General features: G+C 30.7%; 1 long non-coding RNA gene across 1 annotated transcript; it reads right to left on the reverse strand.

The window, feature by feature from the left end:
• Positions 1–971: 971 nt before the first annotated feature.
• Positions 972–8,210, reverse strand: LOC143083348 (uncharacterized). The gene is made up of 4 exons (XR_012980657.1): positions 7,923–8,210; positions 6,170–6,864; positions 3,494–3,805; positions 972–3,074 (listed from the first exon to the last, which is right to left on the reverse strand). It is a non-coding gene; the product is annotated as an uncharacterized LOC143083348 (long non-coding RNA).
• Between the last annotated feature and the right edge of the window lie 16,981 nt (positions 8,211–25,191).

The raw sequence follows: 25,191 nt of genomic DNA on the forward strand, positions 1-25,191 counted from the left end.
CGATTAAAAACATAAAACAGAACTCTTTACGTAAAAATCATTATACATTTGTATGACAATCAAATATAATGTGTCAAAGGACACGCAACATCACCATACAAAAAATGCAAGGCATCAGCAGTTGAATTACATTTTATCGAAATATGGTTTAAAAAATAAAGTTCATTCAAAAGCCTATGTAACAAAAGTAATAACATTTACGAAAATTCATTTTGCATTGGACGCCAGCATACACAAATCAATGTTGTTAAAGTTTATTGTGACGCAGTCATTTGTCTTTACGTGTTGTTTTAATGAATGTTTTAAAATTGAGTTTGAATATACAGTGAATATCACAAACCGTATTGTAGATGATATATGTATTTAAACTACAAATAAAATGATTACTAGTAGTTAAACATCACGAATAAAGATGATCTTAATTAAATGTTTTGTTAATGCGTAAAGTTGATCATTGGTATATATTTGATCAGATTTTTTTTATACTCTGCAAGGATGTAGATTTTTCATACTTTTTTTTCGAAAATTAACACCAAAGGTTGGTCACCGTACTGTTTTTCAATCCAAAACGCATGCTTGATTGCTCAAATTTGCATAGATTGTTATTGAAAAATCATCTTTTTTGTCAAAAAAAATAAATGTCGGAGAAATAATTTTGCGATGAAATATGAAAATATAGGTTTTAGATTATTCTTTAAAAAATAATTTAAAAAAATGGTTTAAGCATTCTTTATTTTTTGTTGCTAAAATTAAAAAATCTGTGATGAAAAACAGAAATTTTTAAGGTTTTAAGACTGAAATTAAAGGGTTGTTATGGTGCCATCGTAACCATAGCAACCAAATGTACAACACATGTGTAATTGTTTTTTTTTTAGTTTCTTATCAAAATAGAACACATGAAGCCCAAAAAAGTCATTTTGACAACTATCACTGTATCACCCTTTGCATGATTCTTAGGTGGAGTCATACTTAACATTTTCGTTCACTGATCATAAAAAATAAGCAAATTCTCAGTGCATTACATATTTATTATATTTGTTTTCTTAGTTAACTGTTATGTCTATTTGTTTTTGTTCACACCGTGTTGTTATATTGAAATTTTTATAATGCAAGTGAGATGTTTAGCTAACTATGGGAACAGGTCTTATCCGCCACATAAGGAAATTTTTGTATCAGGTCAGAAATATGACATCTGTTTTTCATTCGTTTATAAACTATTGACTTTTTAAAAATTTTCAGCGTCATCGGCAAACAGTTTCCATAAATTTTTCTCAAATAGAACGAACGTCGACTGGGACTTCTTTTTATACATTTCATGAATTACAATACAATGTATAATGAACAGCTGATCTATGTAGTATTATAATATATGGCCGTTCAATTAAAAAACAAATTCAATCTGCTTAATTCGATGTACCGGAAAACAGGCACTTGAAACAGATATATTTGCAAATTGTTATATCTTAGATGGACATGAACACTACGTTACAGTTTACAGTAGACAATATCTGGAAACTTAAAATTATGTAATACAGGTTAGAAATCAATTTGCTGTGATACAAGAAGACAATCTCATATTATTCATCTCAGTTAAATATTGAAAAACTAAATTGAACATTTTCGAAAACGTTGAGCATGGGTTATAAGTAAAATCACACAAATACTGAACTCCAAAGAAAATTTTAAAAAGGAAAGTCCCTAATCAAATGACAAAATCAAAAGCTCAAACACATCAAACGAATGGACAACATTCAATGATGTAAGAATTAAATCAGTTAATAATTCTAAGAGCATGATTCATTTTTTTATTCCTCAATGCATATATATGCTTAAGTTAGTGTATTCCTCACAGCTCTATTTGACGAGGTTTTGTGTAAGAATAAAACCTCTACTAATAGAACCTGTAAAGTGTGAAGATACATGTCCGTAATCTTTCAACGCAGACATGTAAACGCCATACGATGGGACAGGTGGTACATATAGTATGATACTGATAAGACATAGAATTTGACGACAATTGGATAGTGCAAATTATCACGTGTGAAGTCGTCGAACTGAGTCATTATCAAAGATGTTATCAATATATGTAGCAGTACCTCTATATTCTACAATATCAGTTATTGCAGGTTCATAGCGATATTTGGAATATAAGGATTTACTTTAATCTGATATATAAAAGTTAGATTAAAGAACATTGTCCAACATTTTCGGGAAGGATTGAAAATTTTACAGAACATTTAGATCATATGAACAGTGCTGCGTGCACATCTAATTGACATTGCTAGTTGAAATCATATCATCAGAATATTTCGGAAGCTATCTTTAACTGTATGAAAAAGTAAAAAAAAAAGTATCGATATTTACTCTTTTGGTAAGCCTTATATAATAAAAGTATGCATATTCTTCTAAATTTCCGAAATACTAAGTAAAAGAATAGTAGACAAAATTAACTTAAGTGATTTGAAAAATGGATAAATATTATTATGTAGTTTAAAAAAAAATAATCTTATTCTGTTATTTCACAAACGAAAGCAAAGAAATTGATTACATCTGACAAATTGCAAACAATAGGCAGGCATTCGATTCCTGTTGAATCTTGTCCTAAAATACAATATTTAATTACTTTTCCATCTTTAATGTTCCCGCGAATAATAAAAGATGTATATACAGTGGCAAAATTCATTTATGTTGTAGTCACAGTATAAAAAAATAAGTACGTGAACCATATTAACACTGTAATGTAAAACAAAACGTATACTAACTCGGCCATTCTATCACAAGATATTTCCAATGTTGATACTGTCAAGGTTTCACTGTAGGGTCCTCTGTTTTTACCGTTCTTGACTGCTTGGATTTTAAATGCATACTTAGTGTTAGGCTTCAGCCCTTCTACGGCATACGTGCAAGAATTTCCAGGAGTTTCAAAATAACAGGTCACACATATGCCTTTTTCCTCACATATTATCTTATAAAAGTTTATAAAATCAGCTCCTACACTTGGTTCATCCCATTTTAATTCAACTGCTGTTGAAGTTATATTTAAGACAGATGGACATCCTGGTTCAAACGGTGCCCTATAGAATATACACAAAACAGTTATTGATTGTTGATTCATTGACAATTATTATATAAAGATTGAAATGCATAAGAATAATATAAAACGTCAATGAACGATTAAAAGAAATAAACGGTTTTGACAAGCAATCTCTTTCGTAAACATTGAATCTTTGATGGCGAGTTATCTCATTAGAACTCATACTCAATCTTACTATTTATATCAATTTCAGAAGATTTACCACCAGTTTTCTCAAATGCTGTAATTTTGTAATCTGTATTGCTTCTTTTAGATATGATGTTACAGTTACAGATTTGTTTCAGTGCATTCCATATTATCTAATACAAACCCAAATACTAAATGTGTTTGCTAGTGAAGTAGGTCAATATATACGTGAACCATATTAACACTTCAAAGTAAAACAAAATGTATACTAACTCAGCCATTCTATCACAAGATATTTCCAATGTTGATACGGTCAAGGTTTCACTGTAGGGTCCTCTGTTTTTACCGTTCTTGAATGCTTGGATTTTAAATGCATACTCAGCGTTAGGCTTCAATCCTTCTACGGCGTACGTGCAAGCATTTCCAGGAGTTTCAAAAAAACAGGTCACACATATGCGTGTTTCCTCACACATTATCTTATAAAAGTCCATAAAATCAGCTCCTACACTTGGTTCATCCCATTTTAATTCAACTTTTGTTGAAGTTATATTTAAGGCAAATGGACATCCTGGTTCAAACAGAGCCCTGTAAAATATAAACAAAGTTGTTAATGATTGTTGATTATATGACAATAACCATATGCAATTTAAAAAACAAAATAAGTACGAAATAAGATGTCAATGATCGATTTAAAGAAACAAGCACGATTCGCTGCATTTGAAAAGACAACAACTTCGTGGTTTTGGCAAGCAAATCTATGATGTATACTTTGTGTCTTTGATGGCGAGTTATCGCAAAGGCACTCAAACCAAATCTTTTTATTTATATCATTTACAGAAGTGTTACCGCGAGTTCTGTTAAATGCTGTAATTTGGTACTCATTATTGCTTCTTTAAGTTTTGATGTTACCGTTTACAAATTTGTTCCTGTGCATGCCATATACATGATATAATTAAATACAAACCCGAACGCAGACTGTGTTTGCTAAGCAAGTAGGTCAATAACAAGAATGTGATGTATACGTCGGTATGCATACCAACAATACGACACAAACACATACAAAGTTATCTATATACATATACGACGTTAAGGAGGCTCGCGGGTACAAAAATTCGGGCAAAAACTAAACTTTTGATTTTTCATTACAAATTTTATTTATTACACTATAAGTTATCTCTTTTTGATATGGTACAAAAATTTCCAAAAATATCGATTCAGTTAAGCCCCATATGAGTTTAAAATGTTTATGTTATGTCATTGAAAAAGCTCCAAATTATCTCCCTTTGATGCAAAAATGTAATTTTTGGGCACAAAAATGGGAACATTTTTTTTTAAACTCATCGGTGACCTATATGTTTTATTATTGGTTTCAAATAAGCTATACATAAAATAAATAATTGTAAAATTTAAGCGATTTCTGTAATTTAGCTCTTTTTTATTTCGATATAACCTCAATTTCTCCTATTAGTTCAACAGAAAAAAAGGACATATATTTGCTTCTTTCGTAGGCAGATTGTGAGCTTAAATGAACGGTGATCCTATTTTTTTATTTCATTTTTCTATTACGTATATGATAAAGTTTGTTTATAGAAAAATATAGCGAAAATCCTATCTTAAAAGAAAAAAATGATTTATAACCGCGAGCCCCCTTAACAAAAGAACAAGCGTTTCAACTAGAAGCAAAACTTTAAATGATCTCTAAATTTGGAAATTAATAGGATGGGATTTTAAAGACAAAGTATACTATCACGTCATGTATAATCACTTCATTAATAAAAAACAATGCACATCAATAAATTAAAATTTGACAAATATGTACAGCTTGTTTTCTTGGGTTTAGTTTGATAAAACAAAATTAATGTGAACATATATTGTTTGAACTGTGATTTTGATTTTGAACTAGTAATATGTACATTTTCATGTTGTATTAAAAAGAAAATTATCAGGAAATATCCGGATGACTAGTTTTCATATCATTCAATTTTCTAAAAGCAGTCCATGCATGACCAGGTTAAATGATTTGTTATTGTAAAAGTTGAAAAAATTAAATTAAACAAAATAAAACAACATAAATATAATTTGAACCGTTCGAAGCGGTTTTCTGGGAAAAAAAACCATAGCAGTATGGATTTCCTTTGTTTACCCTTTTACATCGTTTAATCTATAGTTTTTCTTTGAAAGTAAATTCCCAAAAGACCAAGCTGCGAGGAAATTTCATCAAATGTCAAAATCAAAAGCTGAAATGCAGTAAACGAATGGACAACAACTATCATATTCCAGAACATCAAACCAAAAGGCAAACTCATAGAAAGGACACTTTGTCCAAGGGACTACGAACCAACTCTAGTTTTAGTTAACAAGCCAGCAAGGTTAAAAATACATCTGACTTTGCATATCTATATAACATTCGTATTATAATGTCAAAAGGTCAATAGTGGAGACAAGATCAGAAACATTTATGACGCATATTTGCCTATAACTAGTTTTTAACTTGTCCTTTTTCAGGATGTTAATGTTGTTAAGGCTCCATGTTGAAGGCCTTACATTGAACTATAATGGTTTACCTTTTTTAATTATTATTTAGATGAAGAGTTGTCACATTGGCACTCACACCACATCTTCCTATATCTAAATAATGGTGGAAATGATCTTCGGTTTCATTGAATCTAGCATGTAATGTTGACATTTTTGTTCACAAAATAAGTCTACTTTACCAAAACTATTTGCAAATATTGAAGATAAATGTATTGATTTTGTAAGGGTACTAAAAAGCACCATAAACGACTTGTTGCATCATATTAGAAATTTAGAGTAAATTAATTTCAAACGAAACTGAAAAACTATAAAATATACTAAATATATCAACAACATGTATATGTATCAAATGGACATGTAACCATCATGCACAAGATGATATGTACTACATATTAAAGGGAATTAAATAGTTACCTCTGTCCAATTTCAGTCATTGTGTTCTTATTGCTTGTTTTCAATAAAACGATATTATAATGTCTGTACATATTAATGGATGATCGCCCTTTCGTATTGTTTAACTTTTTTATATCTTGTTTAGTCTTTTCGTCTAATGTGTAGTCGAGTCCTTGTATCATTCTATAAAACTTCATGGTTTCTTTCGTGATCGATTCCGTTATAGTTTGTTGACTGTCATTTATCCATTCTGTCAATGTTCTCTTGTCTTCTTCGCTACTCACAGTACACGTTTTGTCGTTTTCTTCAACCCATTTTATTAACGTTTCTTGATCGGTCGTTAAATTTTGTACAACTATAATTTGGTACGTTAATAACGATGGTTGTCTGTTGAATGAGATCATTTGAAACTTCATGGATTCATGTAATGTGTCTGTTTCTCCTTTCGTCCATTCGGGTATTTTTTTGTCGTTTCCTTTCATCAATTTTTGTAATATTTGGTCGTCTCCTCGGATCCATTTCATCAAGTTATCTGTGTCTTGTTTTATCAAATTTATTAATATTTGTTCTGTTGACGGCTCGGGTAAACATAGCAAACCTTTATTTTGTTCTCTATCATCACAATCAGGACTATCTTCTTCTTTTCTTATTTTAGATGGTTTGGACAAAAAACTCCGATACGCCGTAACCAATGATATACCGATCCATGATAATAACTGAAACAGGAAGAACTTGTAACTTGCTTGTACACAAACATGACAAAGGTGTTGATTGTGTTAAATTATAATATGGAATTCCAAATGTATTAAATTTGACTGATTGGTTTCATTCATTGCTTGCATGCCTTATGTTTCGTTGCAACTATTTCATATATATATATATATATATATATATATATATATATATATATAGGACAATACATAAAAGCCATTATACAATACGTACATGTACGTTCTGACAGGTGGAAAAAAAGAGACACAAAGCGGGACTTTATACTGTAACTGGACAACACAGATAGCGCTGTAATTTTCTTCGCAACAGAAAAGCGTGCAAATTGCGTAGAACTAAATTAACCATGCAACTAAAGATCTAAGGCCTAAACAATTTAACGACATCAACATAAGGGTAAAACATAAAAGGTTAAAAATGTTCGAAACACGCAAATCTTACTTCAAATTACGATGATTTTATTATATATCTAAAGCATAACATTATTATCACATACTTATACATACGTTGTCATGACAAGGATTTTGTTTTGTAAATGAAACCTGCTTAAACAAAACTTATGTTATCCGGATATGGACCCTGAATCCCTGTAGCCGCTAGAAATAGATTCAGGCAAACACAACTTGTCAAGTGTTCATATTGAAAATTTGATATAGCTGAAATATAGTTTATTTTTGCTCTGTTGTGATGCTGCTGAAACCTGCTAGTATTGGACCCTTAACAATAACAACAACAATTCCTTCGTCTACATCGTTTACAAAAACAAAAGTAAGTTTGAAAACGGTTGATTTGTTTGCCAGATGTTAATTATTTGTCATGAATGTACTTTTGTTGAGTTGTTGTTAGAATTATTTATGTCTTAATGCTGCGACAGTTTGTCGTATTAAACAGAACTGTTTAAGCTGACAATTATTCATGCCAATAGATCTTTTTGTAGAATATTTACAAGTCCAAGCTACATATTTTCCTATTTGCGATATACATATACATATCAGTTAATATATTAATTTGTATGTGTTATCAGAAATATTAATTAATTCCTCACCTTTATTGAATATTCTTCCATGAATGATTCAGAAAACTTCAATTCTTTTCAACTCTATTTATAAATACTAAATTATTCAATGGTTCTAAACAAAAGCGTTTTGTTCTACACAGAAACATAATGTTAGCTATCTTCATACTTGTGTTAGGCGATCCAGAAACAAAACCAATAACTCTCAACATAAATGTAGTTCTGAGTATAGTGTTTCACCTACTATTCATTAATAGATTAACAATATGTTTTCATTCCTTTGTATTCTATAAACATGATAAATGTGCAGGAGTTTTAAAAAAGTCTTCCCGTTGTCAAATGAATAAGTTAAAATATTTCTTGCATAAGAAAAAATCCTACTTTTAAATTCCTATTAATTTGTAAAGGATTTGTATCGTAAACAATAGTAGACATTGCGAAATAAATGAATAGGTATTTTTAAATTTATCTGATAAAATCTTTTGAGATTCGTGGAAAAACGCCGTCATGCATTTCAATCGGTATCATAAGTGTTTTGATAAACAACTTTTTTTAAACATCTAAATTTATTATCATTCTGATAAATTATCCGCATATTTTTCACTGAACATTTTATTAATTTCTTTTTTCTGTTTTGAAATTATTTTTTTCCGATTTTCCGAATTTGTTGAAAATATTACATTGAATGCATATTCATATACATGACAAACTGACAAAGCCATGGCTAAAAAAGAAAAAGAAAGACAAACAAGCAAATAAAAATACACCAAAAAAACAACGCACGCAGCGATGTTAAGAGAGTTTTCAGATATTTCCAATTTTTATACACAAGAAAGATCATATTGAACTCAGAGTCATTTTTCTCTGTCTAAAAGTCAAAATACACGTCAAAGGAGTAAATGGAGGTAAAAGGGTCTATTCTGATTTACATTCCAAACTTTTATTTATAGAAAAAAATAAATACACTAGTGTCACGTGACTTAAAACTGAAAGTAACGACGTGTTTCAAAAAAGTCAAAAGTGCAGGTTGAAGATGAAATCGGATCACCCTGTTTTTGGTCTCCCTGTAATCGGCATAACTTGTTTTACTTTGAAAGTGCTGCTATTTGTTTTTTTAGATGTTTTGTAAATAAAAAACAATAAAACATGGAGAATTGTATCGATTTATTGACTTTTTGGCACTTCGGGTTGTGAAGTTTCTTTTACACGAACGCTATATAACTAGTAGCAGCACTTTTTGAAAACAATGAAATGTGGCCTTTCTACAACTACCAGAATGTAGTGGGTTGGCGTAGCTCTTGTACCTGCACTTTTCAATTAATTTAACGTGTAGTAACATAATCGCCATGAAATGCAAGAAAAAAGCGTTTGAAAGACCCTGTAGTAGTCGGATCGGCTGACGGAAAAACTATGTGTACATTTTGTTTTTACCGGTGTTTTATGTAATAATATATGATTGAGCGAATAAACAAATATGCTCGTATTGGTAGCTTTATCATTTGAAGGAAACATATTCAGAATTATTCAGGTCATTATTATATGTTTATGTGTAGCACTCCAAACGTCGACTGGTGTTGGGGCACGCATCCCTCCCCCTTTTTTGTTCAAATTCGGATTCCGCATCTGGGGTGCTTGTATAGCTCTGACTTTACAAGTTTGAGTTCATTATATAAATCAATAGATTAGCCTACTATGTCTCTTCTAGTGTTTGTGTATTGTAAACCATTAACATTTTACTGAAAAAAGTTGCATTTTCACAAAGTCTACAAAGAATTCAGAAATTCATGATTTTTTTGTTTGATCCCTTGTTATTTCCTGCGTTTTGTTGGACAGAATATTCCTTTTCAACCCATTTGGAGCAATATTTTACTTATTCTAAAAATATAACATTCTTACAGTTACTTGGTAAATTTATTCTGCCCTCCTTTTACTTAAATAATTTTGTTTGGAATATTCAAAGGCATACACCAGCATTAACATGGGGGAAATATATAATTCTGTTTTCATAGAATGAGTAAGTTTTAATATTTGCACAAACTACCTTTTTGGAGTAAGGATAAGAAGCTGTGGCATTGAGTACCTCAAACTTTAAAAAAAAAGTTAATTGAGCTCTATAATTTATGCTTATACTACATGTATATATATCATACAGCGATAACCAGTTTAACAAATTACATCAGACACATGTACATGTAGAATGTACCTATCATGTCTATGATTCAATCTGCATTCTTGTCATATGCATCACTTTAATTTCTCAACCTTAAAAGTGAAGTATACAATTTTACCAAGACGTTGGAAATAGTGACCCATTTTTTTATGCCGCTCATTTCGTATTAAAATCCTGCCTACTGTACAAAGTGGCCAGCAATACAAATGGACAGCCAAGCAATAGCTGCAAGTGCTTACGTGACATTCAGCGCAATCACCATGATCAATCGTGTTTTCATTATTGAGTGCCACAATATTTTAATTAAGGTTTATGATCATCTTAAAGATGTTAAAATCAGAAAACTTTTCCTATCACCTGCTGAGATTGGGGCCAATTGAAATGGTATTTCTTTTCTGTAAGCATAAAAGAAATTCTATGTACCAGTATATATAAAAATACATAAATAACAAACTTAATAACAATTTTTACATATACACAATCCAAAAGTTTCAGATGAATGAATAATGATATACATGATATAGGAGACAGGACAAAAAAGTCAGTAGGAAAGTAAAAATGATACATGTATGTACATGTAAACGCTTATAAAACTACTGCCTACCAAAAATCACGGGTAAATCTTTACCTGACCAAATCACAAAAAGTATCACAACTTAATTGCTAATCAAAACTTCATTGGCAATTAAACCACATCATCTTATTTTTGTATCAAATTGTAGCTATACCATGTATACTATGTTCATAAATATGATTCATGCAAATTTAAAATAAGAAGAAAGTAATTTCTGTCTGTGTGTTGGGAATGCTGTCTCATTGCCATACATGTATACATTGTAATGTGGTAACCAAATGAATGAATCATGATATATGGAGACAGGACAAATATAATATAATTCAGATTTCCAAGTATACCGGTAGAAAAGTTACCGTAGATACACATGAACATGTATGTAAATGTACATATGTACAAAATAGCAGCTACATGATATAAATGCAAACAAAGAAAAATACCCATTTGTTTTTTGTTCAAACATTCATGTGTGGCTGTTACATGTATATTTGGAATTCATTTTAACTGAGGTAATAATGACGAAAAAGAAGTTAAATTTTCCAATTAATATTCCTCGTTTTTTCAGCATCAATACACTAAATTCCAATTCATTTGGTCTTGAAACTGTCAATTCTTCTGCTTAGTACGGTACATTATGTAGAATTGCTGTCTTTTTTCTTTTTTTCACGGACATATTTGGGAGCTTTCTAAACAAATTTTAATCAGATCTTCCATAATGGCCATGATGAGTTATAAGTAACTTTTAACTGGTGTCTGACGTCAGGTCTAAGGTCTTCATCCCTGAAATATGAAAATGCAAATATAATACATGTACAATGTATATATCAAATGGAAATTTCAACATGAGAAAAGTAATCATAAGTTAGTGCAACATACTTCTTCAAAAAGTTACTTTTAAAATGCTAACAAAATAATTCCTATCCTTTTTACCAGTAGTATAAATGTCTTCATTCAACATTTGAACAAACAATAAATTTTCAACACACATTTTAAAAAGGCGCATTATGTAATAAATATTCAAATTTATGTATTATGTTTAACTTAATAGTTTTATATCTCCTTTTCCAAATGTGAACAATGACAGGAATACTTCATTAGTTTTCTTCTTCAACATGTTTATTAACATTTATGATTTGGGGCCTTTTATGTGTTTTTCTCATTGGTGAAGGCCATAATGCCTAAATGGTGACCTATAGTTCTGTTTCACTTGGACTCTCGAGGAGAGTCGTCTCATTGTACAATAGTTAGATAATTGCAGGATAAACAATTTACCTGTCTATAATGCTATAATAAAGCTTTCCAAATTCAAACCATTACTTTATATTTCATCAAAGCTTGAATGGCATACTGTAACCTCAGTCCTGTAATTGTCAGGCGACCTAAAAAAAAGAAAAGAGAATGCAATAATATACCTTTGTTTTAAAATAAGGAGCATGGAAAATTGATAACAACACTTTTAATTATTTCATGCGTCTAAAGCGCTTTTCTGGATTTACCTTCATCAGGAACGCTCAAAGCCAAACATTTCAAATCCAAAGATGTAAGTACCGAAACCGTTACAGAGCTATATCATGTATATGTCAAAAATAGTATGTGTGTATAATATGTATAATCATGATAATGAATCATATATTTTTTTTTAAATAAAAGAATTACTTGTTTTGCCACACAAGTTTGTTTGTAATGGAAATTAAATGAACCCATGATACGCATGTTGCTAATTTTCGCTCGTCTTAATGTATATTTTATGATTAATTAACTTAAATTGAAAGACGCAATTACATTAGACTAATATGACTCATAGATGGGAACATGAGGAAGGCATCCCAGTTAAAGTTTAACAAAGCCTTTCAAGAAATAATAATATTATTTGGATTTTGTGTTTAAAAAACATGGAAACACTAGGGGAAAAAAAGCAAAAACATACATTGAAGCACAGAAAATAACAAGCTGACTGCAGTCATTTTTAAGGGACATACAGATTTTGCCGTCACTTTTAAACTTCCTTGAATTGCATCTGATTTTAAAGATTGATATCTACATGTATACTATAGTAATTTGAAAGTCCTTATAACCAGTCTATGGAAGAAGAGATTCGATAAAAGCTTTTCTTATATCAACGAGCGATATTGTCTGATATCAACGAGTTGCATTGTGGGAAATTTCAGACGAATGTTAGCATTTGTACGAAGAAAGGCATATTTCTCGGTATAAAGTAATGACTCTTCTTAAAACAGGGTGACATTTAACATGACATACGTCTGGTGTATAATTTTCATGAGTTATTTTATGTAATAACAAGCAAGGTGTATTTAAACGAGAAAATTGAATTATTGAATAAATAGAGCATAAATGCACGATTTATAATTTGTAGATGTACACATTCTATAAATATCATGTAGCAAATTCAGTGGAATGCAATTGAGATGAATTCAATTGTTTGCTACGCCTAAATCACCTATAAGTCAACGATATTGCTATATTTTAAAATATCAATGCTATATTTGTCTTATATCATAGCGAGGATTGTTTAATATCAAAAAATTATGAATGCGATACTTTTCTAATATAACTGCTATAGTTTTCTAATATATAATTAATACCATGACACGTCACAATGCATGTCAAGAAAACTGCAAACATAATTCACAATCTTAGATCATGACCAGTTCAATGTTTTAGGATCAACATCACTAAAATTTCGTAACTGTAACAAAATAACGCTAACATGAACTTATCATTCCGAAAATGTTGCTTGACCCTATTGATAGTTGAAAGTGTTAACAACCTGTTCAGTCTATTGTTTTCAATCACATGGTTTAACCAACTAACTAACATGTTTAACCCCGCCACATTATTTATGTATGTGCCTTTCCCAAGTCAGGAGCCTGTAATTCAGTGGTTGTCGTTTGGTTATGTGTTACATATTTGTTTTTCTTTTATTTTTCTTTTATATAATAAGGCCGTTATTTTCTCGTTTGAATTGTTTTACATTGTCTTATTGGGGCCTTTTATAGCTGACTATGCGGTATGGGCTTTGCTCATTGTTGAAGGCCGTACGGTGACCTATAATTGTTAATGTCTGCGTTATTTTGGTCTCTTGTGGACAGTTGTCTCATTGGCAATCTTACCACATCTTCTTTTTTATAATTCTATTTGAAGTGATGATGCAATGGCGGAATTTAAAAGCGGTTGCAAAAACGTCTACCGACCTTTTAGATTCTAATTTACTGGTCACACTGCTATAGTCTACCCACCTTGGTAATATCGAAATAGACATTAAAAAATATAATTACTTAAAAGAAACATTCATTCAAACAATCCAATCCAACACAGCTCCAAATAACAATGAATATTCAAATGGAAAAATCAATAATCCAAACAAATTAAAATGTACAAATGCTGATGTCCCGCTCTTTGAAGATACCAACTGAGTAGCCTCAGACTATAAAAATTGGACAACTTCAGATACAACGAAAATCAAAAATCTTGTCAAACAGAAAATATATTTATTATTAACATACCAAACGATATTGAGAAGGAAGACAGTTCTTTTTGGATATCAAAGACTTTTCCCCGTTGGTAAATTGATATCTCTATGAACATAATCAGCTCGCCGCGTGGACGCTCTTTTACATCGCGATGACCGTGAGGGTAATCCGATGTATTGTTGCCACAGAGATTTGACTTTCGTTTTTGGCTAGTAACCGATCGTATAAATACGCGAACTTTACTTAGTGCAAAATAACAATCCGTATCGCTTGTTATAAATTCATTTCTTCAATGAGTACTAAAAAAATTGTTTAGAACACAAAGAAATAAGATGTAAATGTCTTTTGTCGTTCATTCGTTCATTGTGTTTTAAATATTTTATCGTGTATTTTTCTATGTTGTGTTGTTATGATATTGTTTCAGAAAAAAGGGAGAAGGTTTGGATCCATTAAAACGTTTAATCCCGCTGCAAATGTTTGCACCTGTCCAAAGTCAGGAATCTGAGGTACATTAGTTGTCGTTTGTTTATGTAATATATACGTATTTCTAGTTTCTCGTTTTTTTATGTAGATTAGACCGTTGGTTTTCCCGTTTGAATGGTTTTACACTAGTAATTTTGGGGCCCTTTATAGCTTGGTGTTCGGTGTGAGCTAAGGCTCCGTGTTGAAGGCCGTACATTGACCTATAATCATGGTTTACTTTTTTTTTAAATTGTTATTTGGATGGAGAGTTGTCTCATTGGCACTCACACCACATCTTCCTATATCTTTATATCTTTTCTATATTCATAAATTTAGATTGTTCAGTTGGAGGACTGGAAAGCAGTTATTTATAAGGGGAAATTTTAAAGATTTATAGATATAAGAAGATGGTGCATGAGTTCGAATGAGACAACTTTCCATCAAAGTAATAATTTGTTTAAAGTAAACCATTATAGATGAAAGTAGGTCCTTAAACACGGAGCCTTGGCTCACAGCGAACACCACGCTACATAGGAACAAGAAAATTGCTATTGTTAAACCATTCAAACAGGAAAACCAACGGTCTAATTTAAAAAAAAAAAAGGAGATTCAAAAGTACAGGTCAATCATTTTGATACTTAGCTATTTGATTATTTGATTACGGCATTGTTTATTAAACTCTCTTATTTGATTAGATTTGCTTTCAAGATGTTACCAAAAACAATTTGAATTTAAGCAATGGTCTTAAAACTGCTTATTTACATACAATACTACTAAGAAGTAAAATTTAAAAAAATACTGAACTCCGAGTAAAATTCAAATCAGAAAGTCCCTAATCAAATGGTATAATCAAATGATAAAACACACCAAACGAATGGATAACAACTGTCATATTTCTGACTCGGTACTGGCATTTTCAAATTTTGAAAATGGTGGATTGAACCTGGTTTTATAGCACTTCACCTCTCACGTGTATGACAATCTCATCAAATTCTGTCATATTTACAACGATGAGTGAACAAAACAGACATAATAGGTAAAATTGTCAAAATATGGGTACAACAGTCTAATATTAATACTAATCGGTACTAGTATTGATATAACAAAAACACCGCTATGATATTTTAAAAGTATCGCATTGATATTTTAAAAGTATCGCATTGTTTATTTATGTATATAATAAAAACACAGCACTTAAAATTTTACACTGACATAAACTTAAGCTTCTAACTAACTTCTGCATGTATATTTAGACTAAATTGTTGTTTATATTTGAACAATAAGTTTTAAAATTAGTATTTTCTTAATTTCTCGTTGCCGAAAACAACATTTTCCGCATGGAATGTCTGCATATTTACAATTGATATTAGACAATATCGCTATGTGATATAAGAAAAGTTTTTATCGATACGCTTCTTCCATAGACTGATAACCACATACGTTCTTTCTGTATCCGTAGGGGACTTTTAAATTCAAAGGACACAAATAAACACAAATAATTGACCTTTTGTTCTAATATTTTGCTCTCAATATAAAATAACAACTGCTACCCACATCGTCAAGAAAAGAGAAAGAGAGTTAATATCATGCTGGATACGGAATAACCCTTTCTGGTTCCAGAATAATACAGATACCATACTTTGAACTAGCAACACTTATTTATAACAAAAATATGTATATAACAATACATCATGTACATGGACCATAATAAATATTAAATACAAATATATAACTTTTTTTGACAAGCAGGAGAAATTAAAATTAAAGAGTATGACAGGAAACATGGAAAATAAATAAGGGGGCATATGAAGCAAACATCGTACCAAACACGAAACATAGAAAGATAAAACGTCTAAACACGAAAACAAGTTTGTGACCTTCTGCTATTGTCTGTTCTATGGTTGGGTTGCTGTCTCTATGCGCAATTCCCATTTCAATTCTCAATTTTAAGTAGAAAAAAAAAAAAAGGAAAATGTTGCCCAATATTGACCCCAAAATTTAAGTTGAACAATACCAACAGCACTAAGCAGAAGACAATATAGTGTCCAAGCCCCATTTAAAAGATGAGGAAAATCACTGATATATGTAGACTTATGAAATATAAAGAATGTCAGACAATAGAGTTTGTGATAATGAATGATATTAGACATATGATATCATGAAATCAGTGGTACATGTATTTACATGCACATGTATATTAATTATATATAAAGAAATTCAACTCCAGTGTAAAATGTTCTTCCTTCTATTCCAAATAATTACAAAATACAACACCATAATAGATACATATACGAAATATTCAAGTGGTCAATGCTTTCTCAGTCTTTATCTATATTGCACACAATAATAATAGCAAATTTGTCTATTCTTAGTCTAAAACAGTACCTAATCTTGCAAGGCTATTTTATTTTAGCTTTGAGCCTTCCTGCGAAAAATGAAATAGCTAGCCTTGTAAGACGTTACAATTATCTGAACAACATGAACTGCTATTAAAGACGTAGTCCAAATAATTATGACATTAAGCAAGGTTATTTTGATTTTTTTCTGGGACGCCTTCCTACGGGCGTCTCAGATAAAAAAAGTCTTGCCCTACGTCATTATAATTAAATGGACTATTACAGACCAACAAAAAATATATTTGGTAGGGATGATTAATTGAAATTTAACATGTTTAAAGGTGGTTTTGATGAAGAATAATTAGCCCTGGCAAATTATCACCGAGTCAATGGTAAGATTAGTCCTAGTCCAAATATACGTCGTATAAAGGTGTCCCAGAAATTTTTTTTTAAATAGCCTTGCCAGACGTCATAACTATTTGGACTAGATTTACCTCTTTTTTCTGTTTTGCCCAACCGTTTGCGGATGTCGGTTATGGACTGAGGTACCTAAGACGTACCCATGACAATTTGTAAAACAATTTAAACTAGAAAACTTAAACAATTAACGAACACCGAATGTCCGGAATTCACAACAAATGACAAAGGACACGTAAATATAGAAAGGGAAGGGTTCTTAATGCACACGTGGCATCGCATGTTACGGTACCATTTCACAGGAGATTGCTGACAATTAGACTCCCCACTTTTCAAGGATTTAACTGACTGTCAGAAGTCCGAAATAACTATATTTATATTCCAAAGTCGCTCTTTGTGATTGCAGTCGCAGTTATTCTTAAAGAATAAGTTTTAGAGTAAACTATATAGCATTGCAAATCCAACACATTCATTTTAAAGAAACAAACAAAAAATGACCTTGTTTGGGTCCAAAATAAACGTATCATCAGCATGAAGGAAGATTAGTGTGCATTACAGTTCGACCATACATATCTTGTCACTTTTAATTCATTGAGAACAAATTCATTTAGTGGGAAATATTAGTTATTTTACAACATAAGTAAAACAAACCATTGTTCGGTTTGTATCAAGATTATTTATCTTATAAAGACCAGGTAAAAATGAATATCTGTTTCCGTGTTGAAACAAGTATTTTGAAAAAAAAAGATATCATTTATAGTGAAATGTTGTCTTACACTGATGCAATGAGTGCATATGTATTTCTATCTTTAGCGTGAGTTCATCTTATTTTCGTTATCGATCTTAATGAAAAACATTTGTATAAATACATGACTTTACATGCTATACCGAACAAAAAAAAGGACCTCAAACAACGATTTCTCATTCAGTAGTTTAAATCAATATTTGGAATATTTAATGTTTCTTTGGACGATTTTCGTCCGTAAAGTACAACATAACCCGAGTCAATGAGATTTAATTTTTGTAATATACCTCCAATAGCAATGGTTATTGTAATGTCTTTGTAAAAAAAAAGTGGTGACAGATAGAGAGAGAAAAAAACATTCCAAAAGAGGTCGACAGTAAGTAATGTTTAAAGAGCCTGGAGATTGATATAATAGTAAAGGTTTCTACGTGAAGTAATTTTGTCAAAAACAGACATTGTAAAAAGTGGTCTTGAAAGCCCGGGTTAAATATGACATGCAATTCCATATTATACAGGTTTGAATTATATTATATAATATCCAACATATGTTTAAGTTAATTCTTTCGTCTGCGTTAATTTTATAAAGTGACATATTTGCGACTGTCCAAAGTCGGGAGCCTCCAGCCTCCGTCAATTTTCATTGAACCTGCGGATGCGAAATTTCCTCGCTGTGTTGAAGACTCATTTGTGGCTTGAGGCAGTTTTTGCTCTTTTGGTTGGGTTGTTGTCTCTTTGACACATCCCCATTTACATTCTCAATATTACACATATTTGTTTAACAATCCTTGAGAACTTTGATTCGATACTTTGTATTTTTTTATCATATTTTACCAAGTTGTACATGTATCTAAGTTTTCGGTTTGACGATTTCAAAAGTTTTAAATCTCAAGAGAAGTACTCATTCGGTCGCTTATGATAATTGATTTAACAATCCATTTTAAGTCATTTTGCGTCCATAATTACAAAACATGTTTTCAATGGTTAAAAAAGTGTTTTGTTCTAATTCACAAAAAATACAATGATATATTTTCTGTGTTGTGCGTTGTACCACAAATATATGTAAAACAGTTGTATAATAAGAAGTTCTCAGAACAATGGTCCTCCTACATTGAAGTTAACTTGAATTTTCATTCATTTAAAGTCTATAAACATACCGAACTTATAAAGGAAGAGATAAAAATCATAAACCGATATACCCGTTTAAGAACTTAATAATTCGATCTTGTCATTCAGCTTTTGTCAATTCCTGGACTTTTTCCAACAATTCATTTGATACAGCAATAATAGAAATTGTGAAATGTATGATCTTTTGCATTAGTCTATTAAAATGTACGGTTTACACCTTCAGGTATTTGATTTGGTCATACTAGTGTTTAAATAATTATAAATAGATAGTTTGAACGAAACGATATAAACTTAAAATTGTAGTATGCTTTTCAGTTCTTATTTCATAATATTTACCTTGGGATTGAAACAACATATTTAAGAAGTTATAACAAATTAATATTACTGCATCAACAGTTTTTTTTTTTTGTTTTTTTTTTACGATAACAAATATTTCATTCAATCATTTCCTGATATATAAATACCTAAGTAGCCAAGGTCGCATACTTAGGGGCTCCTGTATTTTAACAGCCTCACTTGACCAGGGAAAATATCAAATGAGTTTATACAATAGTTTTACATACATAATTATATTTTAAATAGCATCACTGTATAAAATCACTATCGTATATCCGGTTCACTGAGAAAACATGTGTTGATTTAAACTGGAGATACTTTAAAATTTGATTCCAAAAATAAGTTATAGATGATTTTTTTTAAAATCCATACAAAAAAAATCATTAAAATCAAGGATTTGACATTAAAATATCTTCAATTAAACATTAACATAACTGAGACCCCTAAGTGTCAAACAAAATGGGAAAATTTGTATAGAGAGTATATAAATTAGGAAAACATTTGGCTAAATCTAAGTAAAATGAATATTAATATAAAAGTTAAAGAATTTCAATGGAAATGTATACACAGGATTATATATACAGAAAACAGACTGCAAATAATGCATATGTCAAATGGAAAATGTCACTTATGTGATGAAATAAATAAAATTTATTTTATCAATGTAACAATGTTAAACCATTAATAGAAACGGTTGTTAGAAATTTACAACTTTGTAAAAGAGGGACGAAAGATATCAAAGGGACAGTCAAACTCATAAATCTAAAACAAACTGACAACGCCATGGCTAAAAATGAAAAAAGACAAACAGAAAAACAATAGTACACATGACACAACATAGAAAACTAAAGAATAAACAACACGAACCCCACCAAAAACTAGGGGTGATCTGAGGTGCTCCAGAAGGGTAAGCAGATCCTGCTCCACATGTGGCACCCGTCGTGTTGCTTATGTGATTACAAATCCACTAAATAGTCTAATTCGGTAGGTCACATTCATGAAAGGGAAGGGGATTGTAGTTACGACGTAAGGAACATATCCGATATCATTTGTGAAACGGTTATTCCATAACGGTCAACCAACTCGTGATGGCGTCCGTAAAATTTACGAAGGGATGATTTCAACTTCACCATTTGGAACTCTAGATTTAATAGATTCCTTGTGAGCAGTAACCCTCTATCAAGAAAATCATGATAGGAAATGCTAGCACGGAAATATCGTATCAATTGGGAGATATATAACCCGTATGCAGGTGCTGCTTGAATGTTGCTACTTAGAAATGGCAAGTTCACAATTGGAAAGCTGAAATCATCTCTTCTGTCGTAAAGTTTTGTTTTCAACCGACCCTCATTGTCAATTTCTAGATGTAAGTTAGATATGAAGCCGACTTAACTGTATCTGAAGTATCCTTTATCTCCAATTCGATGGGATGTAACATTATAAGCGACGAGGTTCTCGTTGAAAAAGATATTCTATTAGGAATTTGCACAGAGAATTCGAATAATACCATTGTTAATGCAATGATATTTTATTTCAAATGGGCTATTTAGAAAATACGTAATAAATGCAAATTCGATAAAATTAAACTGAATGTGCAGTCTATACAGGCTTTGCTAAAACTGCACATGAAAAACGAATTAAAACTTCTTCTGCTACGCTTGGATATAAAGTATATATGCAAAACGAAAATTAAACTCTTTATCGAAAAAATATTGGAAGATATACTTAGTTCTACTGCTCTAAACGAAAGGTGTGTTCGATTCCAAATATACTACTATTATTGTATCGTGTGTAATAAATAGTGAACAATATGTTGTTTTAATAGAAAGAAATACAATTTTTTTTTTTTGGTAATTATTATTTCAATCTATGTCTGTGCATATTAGTTACATTAGTAAATTACCACATATATTATGCTTCGTAATACATTTGTACTCACCACATGTGCTTTATCCTTTTCAATACTCCATATATATATATATATATATATATATATATATATATATATATATATATATATATATTAAAGAATACTTTCAATTTCTGTTCAATCACATCAATATTCTTCAATTCAAACTGCATCAACAGTTAATTGGTACAAATACTGTTACAGTCGAATAATAATTTCGCCGACATCACATGAGACAGATCATAATCATATATCTCATTAATACTTAAAATACTATTGGGATGGCTATTATATAATCGTTTTAAAAATACACCATGGTCAGAAATAGTATGTCAAAAAGTGAACTCACAACAAAACTGAACTCTAAGGAAATTCAAAACGGATCGTCCCTAATCAAATGACAAAAACAAAAGCTCAAACACATCAAACGAATGAATAACAACTATCATATTCCTCACTTGACACAGGCATTATCTTATGTAGAATATGGTGGATTGAACCTGGTTTTTATGCTAGCTAAAAACAAGTGAAAGATGACAGAAGTCTGCATGACACTAAATATCGCGTATCTTACTACTTTTACTTGATATTGTCTATACATAGTCTTCATTTAAATAATCCTGTGTTACAGTATCTGTTGTACTACTGTTATGACTGATTAATTATACCTTGTTTTTAAGTGTATGAAATTGTTTGCAAATATAAAGACGATAACAGTATGATTAAATCCAGAAACACAAGCCAATATTTTGGAAATAAAGCATTGCACTCCCTTTTGCATTAACATTGAGAATAACATTATGGCAAATAATTGGAAATTATGATAAGAAATGGGTATTTTATTGCACCGGACATTTGTATTACAGTAATTACTTGTTATGCCGAATGTTTTTTTTCTTACGCATTCAATATAGATCGTTTTTTCTTAATTTTATCACAAAAAAGTGTCATACAATTAAAAGTATAATAAATCAATTAGACTTGTTACCTTGCTAGTGTATTATTATCAACATATGAACCCAATGCCTTTGTACTGATAATGTAAATGCTACCGTCACTGGGAAATTACGATTTGTATATGCGTTTTGTATGCACACTTTCATTACGAGATCAGTATTTTAAGTTCTAGGAAAAAAGCAAATGGTATATCTGAAATTATGAATTGTAATCGCTAGAAATTTCTCTGAATAGACCCACGACCCAGAGGGTATTCATAGTAAACAAATAGTCATTTGTCTATGATGAGTTATCAAATACATTTTGAATTGTCTCCGTTGAGAAATTCAAGACTTATTAAGGAACTAAAGTACATTCTCCTTTCTGTAAAATTGACCTTTGAAGGTTCGTCAATTATATTTACGTCCAGTACTAAGTCGTTAATATATGTACTAAAGTATCTTATCAACGCTGGTTTTAAAATACTTGGTCTTGAGTGTACCTGTTACGTTTACGTCCAAAAAATTTCATCTGTCGTAAATGAAAATTATTATTTGTTTGGTCAGTTAATACTAACAGGAATGTGTTGATCATGTGTATGATACTCCTTCTACATTTTTGCTCATCAAAAGAATTCAAAGATTCAACAATGTTTTCGGAAAAGTAGATTATCAAATAAAGTTCTACCTCAGAGATTATGTTTATTAGCTAGATGTCGTCAAATAGTCGTCACAAGCATCAGGTCTAATGAAGTATCATCTAAAGACAAACCGATTCCGATACCAATTCTCTGCATACAACCTTTTCAATTTTGCAATTTATTTACATATCCCTTGTCATATAAAACATGTAAAACTTAATAGTCTTCATTTAAATAGAATATTTCGTTCATATAGAACTTCATCTGTCTCCAACAAAATTTATACATTTGTTAAACAAACAATTTGCTTCGATAGCATGACATACAATAAGAAATTTCTATCGAGTAACAAAACTGCCAGATTTTACTAACAAAAGTATAATCAATATAAGTTTGACATATTTGGTCAATCAAAATCAACAATTCGATAAGTATAGCGTTTGCAAAAGAATGTTTTTCATTTCGTTGAAACCACATCATAACACTATAAATATTCATATCTTTTTTCAAACGGACAAATGATAAACCATAGCTTTTCAATTATGAATACATTATGTAAATCACTTTCCCCATTTTAAAAAAAAGTGATACACCTTGCATTGTTTGCTATGATATCAACTGCCAGTAGTGGGCATGTTTGAAGGTCTGAGCTATAAATGCATAATCGGTGTTTTAATTGGAGCCATGTATGACGTATTTTATTCATATGATTCATCCCACCTTAAATAACCGTTGTTGAAGATCAATCTGAAAAAGATGTCTGACCTGGTTTAAACAATGGTTTGTTAAAAGTTATATACATAATTCTATGATGAGATCTTTAATGTCTATCTCCTTTAAGACGGGAACAACACAAAAAATCGAATATCTAAAATCGTGCATTTAATTGAGAATGGGGAATTATGTTAAGTTTTGCACAATGGATAATCATATATGGCATGATTCAGAGAGAAACAAACAACACAACGATAGCCACAGACAAAAACAACGAAAAGACAATCAACCGATTTTTATTTCTTTTCTTAATTTACAGTTTATCAAATATCATTTTAGTGAGAAAAGGTGCAGTAACGCCGCCTTCTCCATTGCTATCGTTTTTGATTGTTCAGTTAAAGTATCCTTTCCTTGTCCTATCAATGCAGTTAATGTTTTCTTTCCCGTTTCTATTAATTCAGCTAACGTGGCCCTTTCTTTTTTTTTTATCGTGCCTGCTTGTTCATTCACAAGTTTCTTCTCGTCGTTTACCAAATTTAGTCATTGTGTCCGTTTGCTTTCTTTCCAATTCAGCCATCAATTTTTGTTCCAGTTTAACCATCGTTTCCTCTTGTTTTCTTTTGTTAGAATAACTTTGATAGGTAGTCACAGACAATGTCCCAATGCATGATAGCACCTGTAATTGTTATTAAAATGGAAGTAATAACATATGCATGTAGCAACGATTTAGACTCAATGCCATTAAGATACTTTTGCACGAAACTTGGTTTTAAATAAATAGTTTTTGTAATGATATATGCATGATATCAATCGATATCTATTTCATGAACATTTCAAAATTATAACAAGACAAGAAGAATCTGATGCATTTTGTTCAATTCTTAGTTAAGAACCATTTTAGCATGTATTGCAAGTGATCATATTTTATAAATATGCCATTTGGAAAAAAAAAAAACGTTGCCCTGGTCCATAGATATTTAATGCGATCAGATACAACTGGATAAACATCATCTCTATTTTAAAGATCTTCTGAACGTCATTTCTGGTTTTTCCATTCATATCATTGTAAAAGACCTATTCATCTTGTAAGACATTCCAGTACGTTAAGACAACACGATGAATTTTATATAAACTTTGGATTGTCATTGTACTGAAATACAAATGCCATTTTTTTCCGGTCGATCAACAATAAAAGATAGTTGTATAGCATTTTAATCCAATTAGGTTACACACATTTCTCTTTTAAAGTCAGTTGATATTCAAGTTATACATATGCTTTTAAAACAACATATCACATTGATGCCTCCTAGGAATATGATTTAACCATACAAGTGAGGGGGTTGGCTAGCTATAAAACAGGTTTAATCGACCATTTTCTACATAGAAAAATGCCGGTAACAGGAATATGACAGTTGTTATCCATTCGTTTGATGAGTTTGAGCTT

This window comes from Mytilus galloprovincialis, chromosome 7 (genome assembly GCF_965363235.1).
Source record: "Mytilus galloprovincialis chromosome 7, xbMytGall1.hap1.1, whole genome shotgun sequence".
In the NCBI taxonomy this organism is placed as follows: Eukaryota; Metazoa; Mollusca; class Bivalvia; order Mytilida; family Mytilidae; genus Mytilus; species Mytilus galloprovincialis.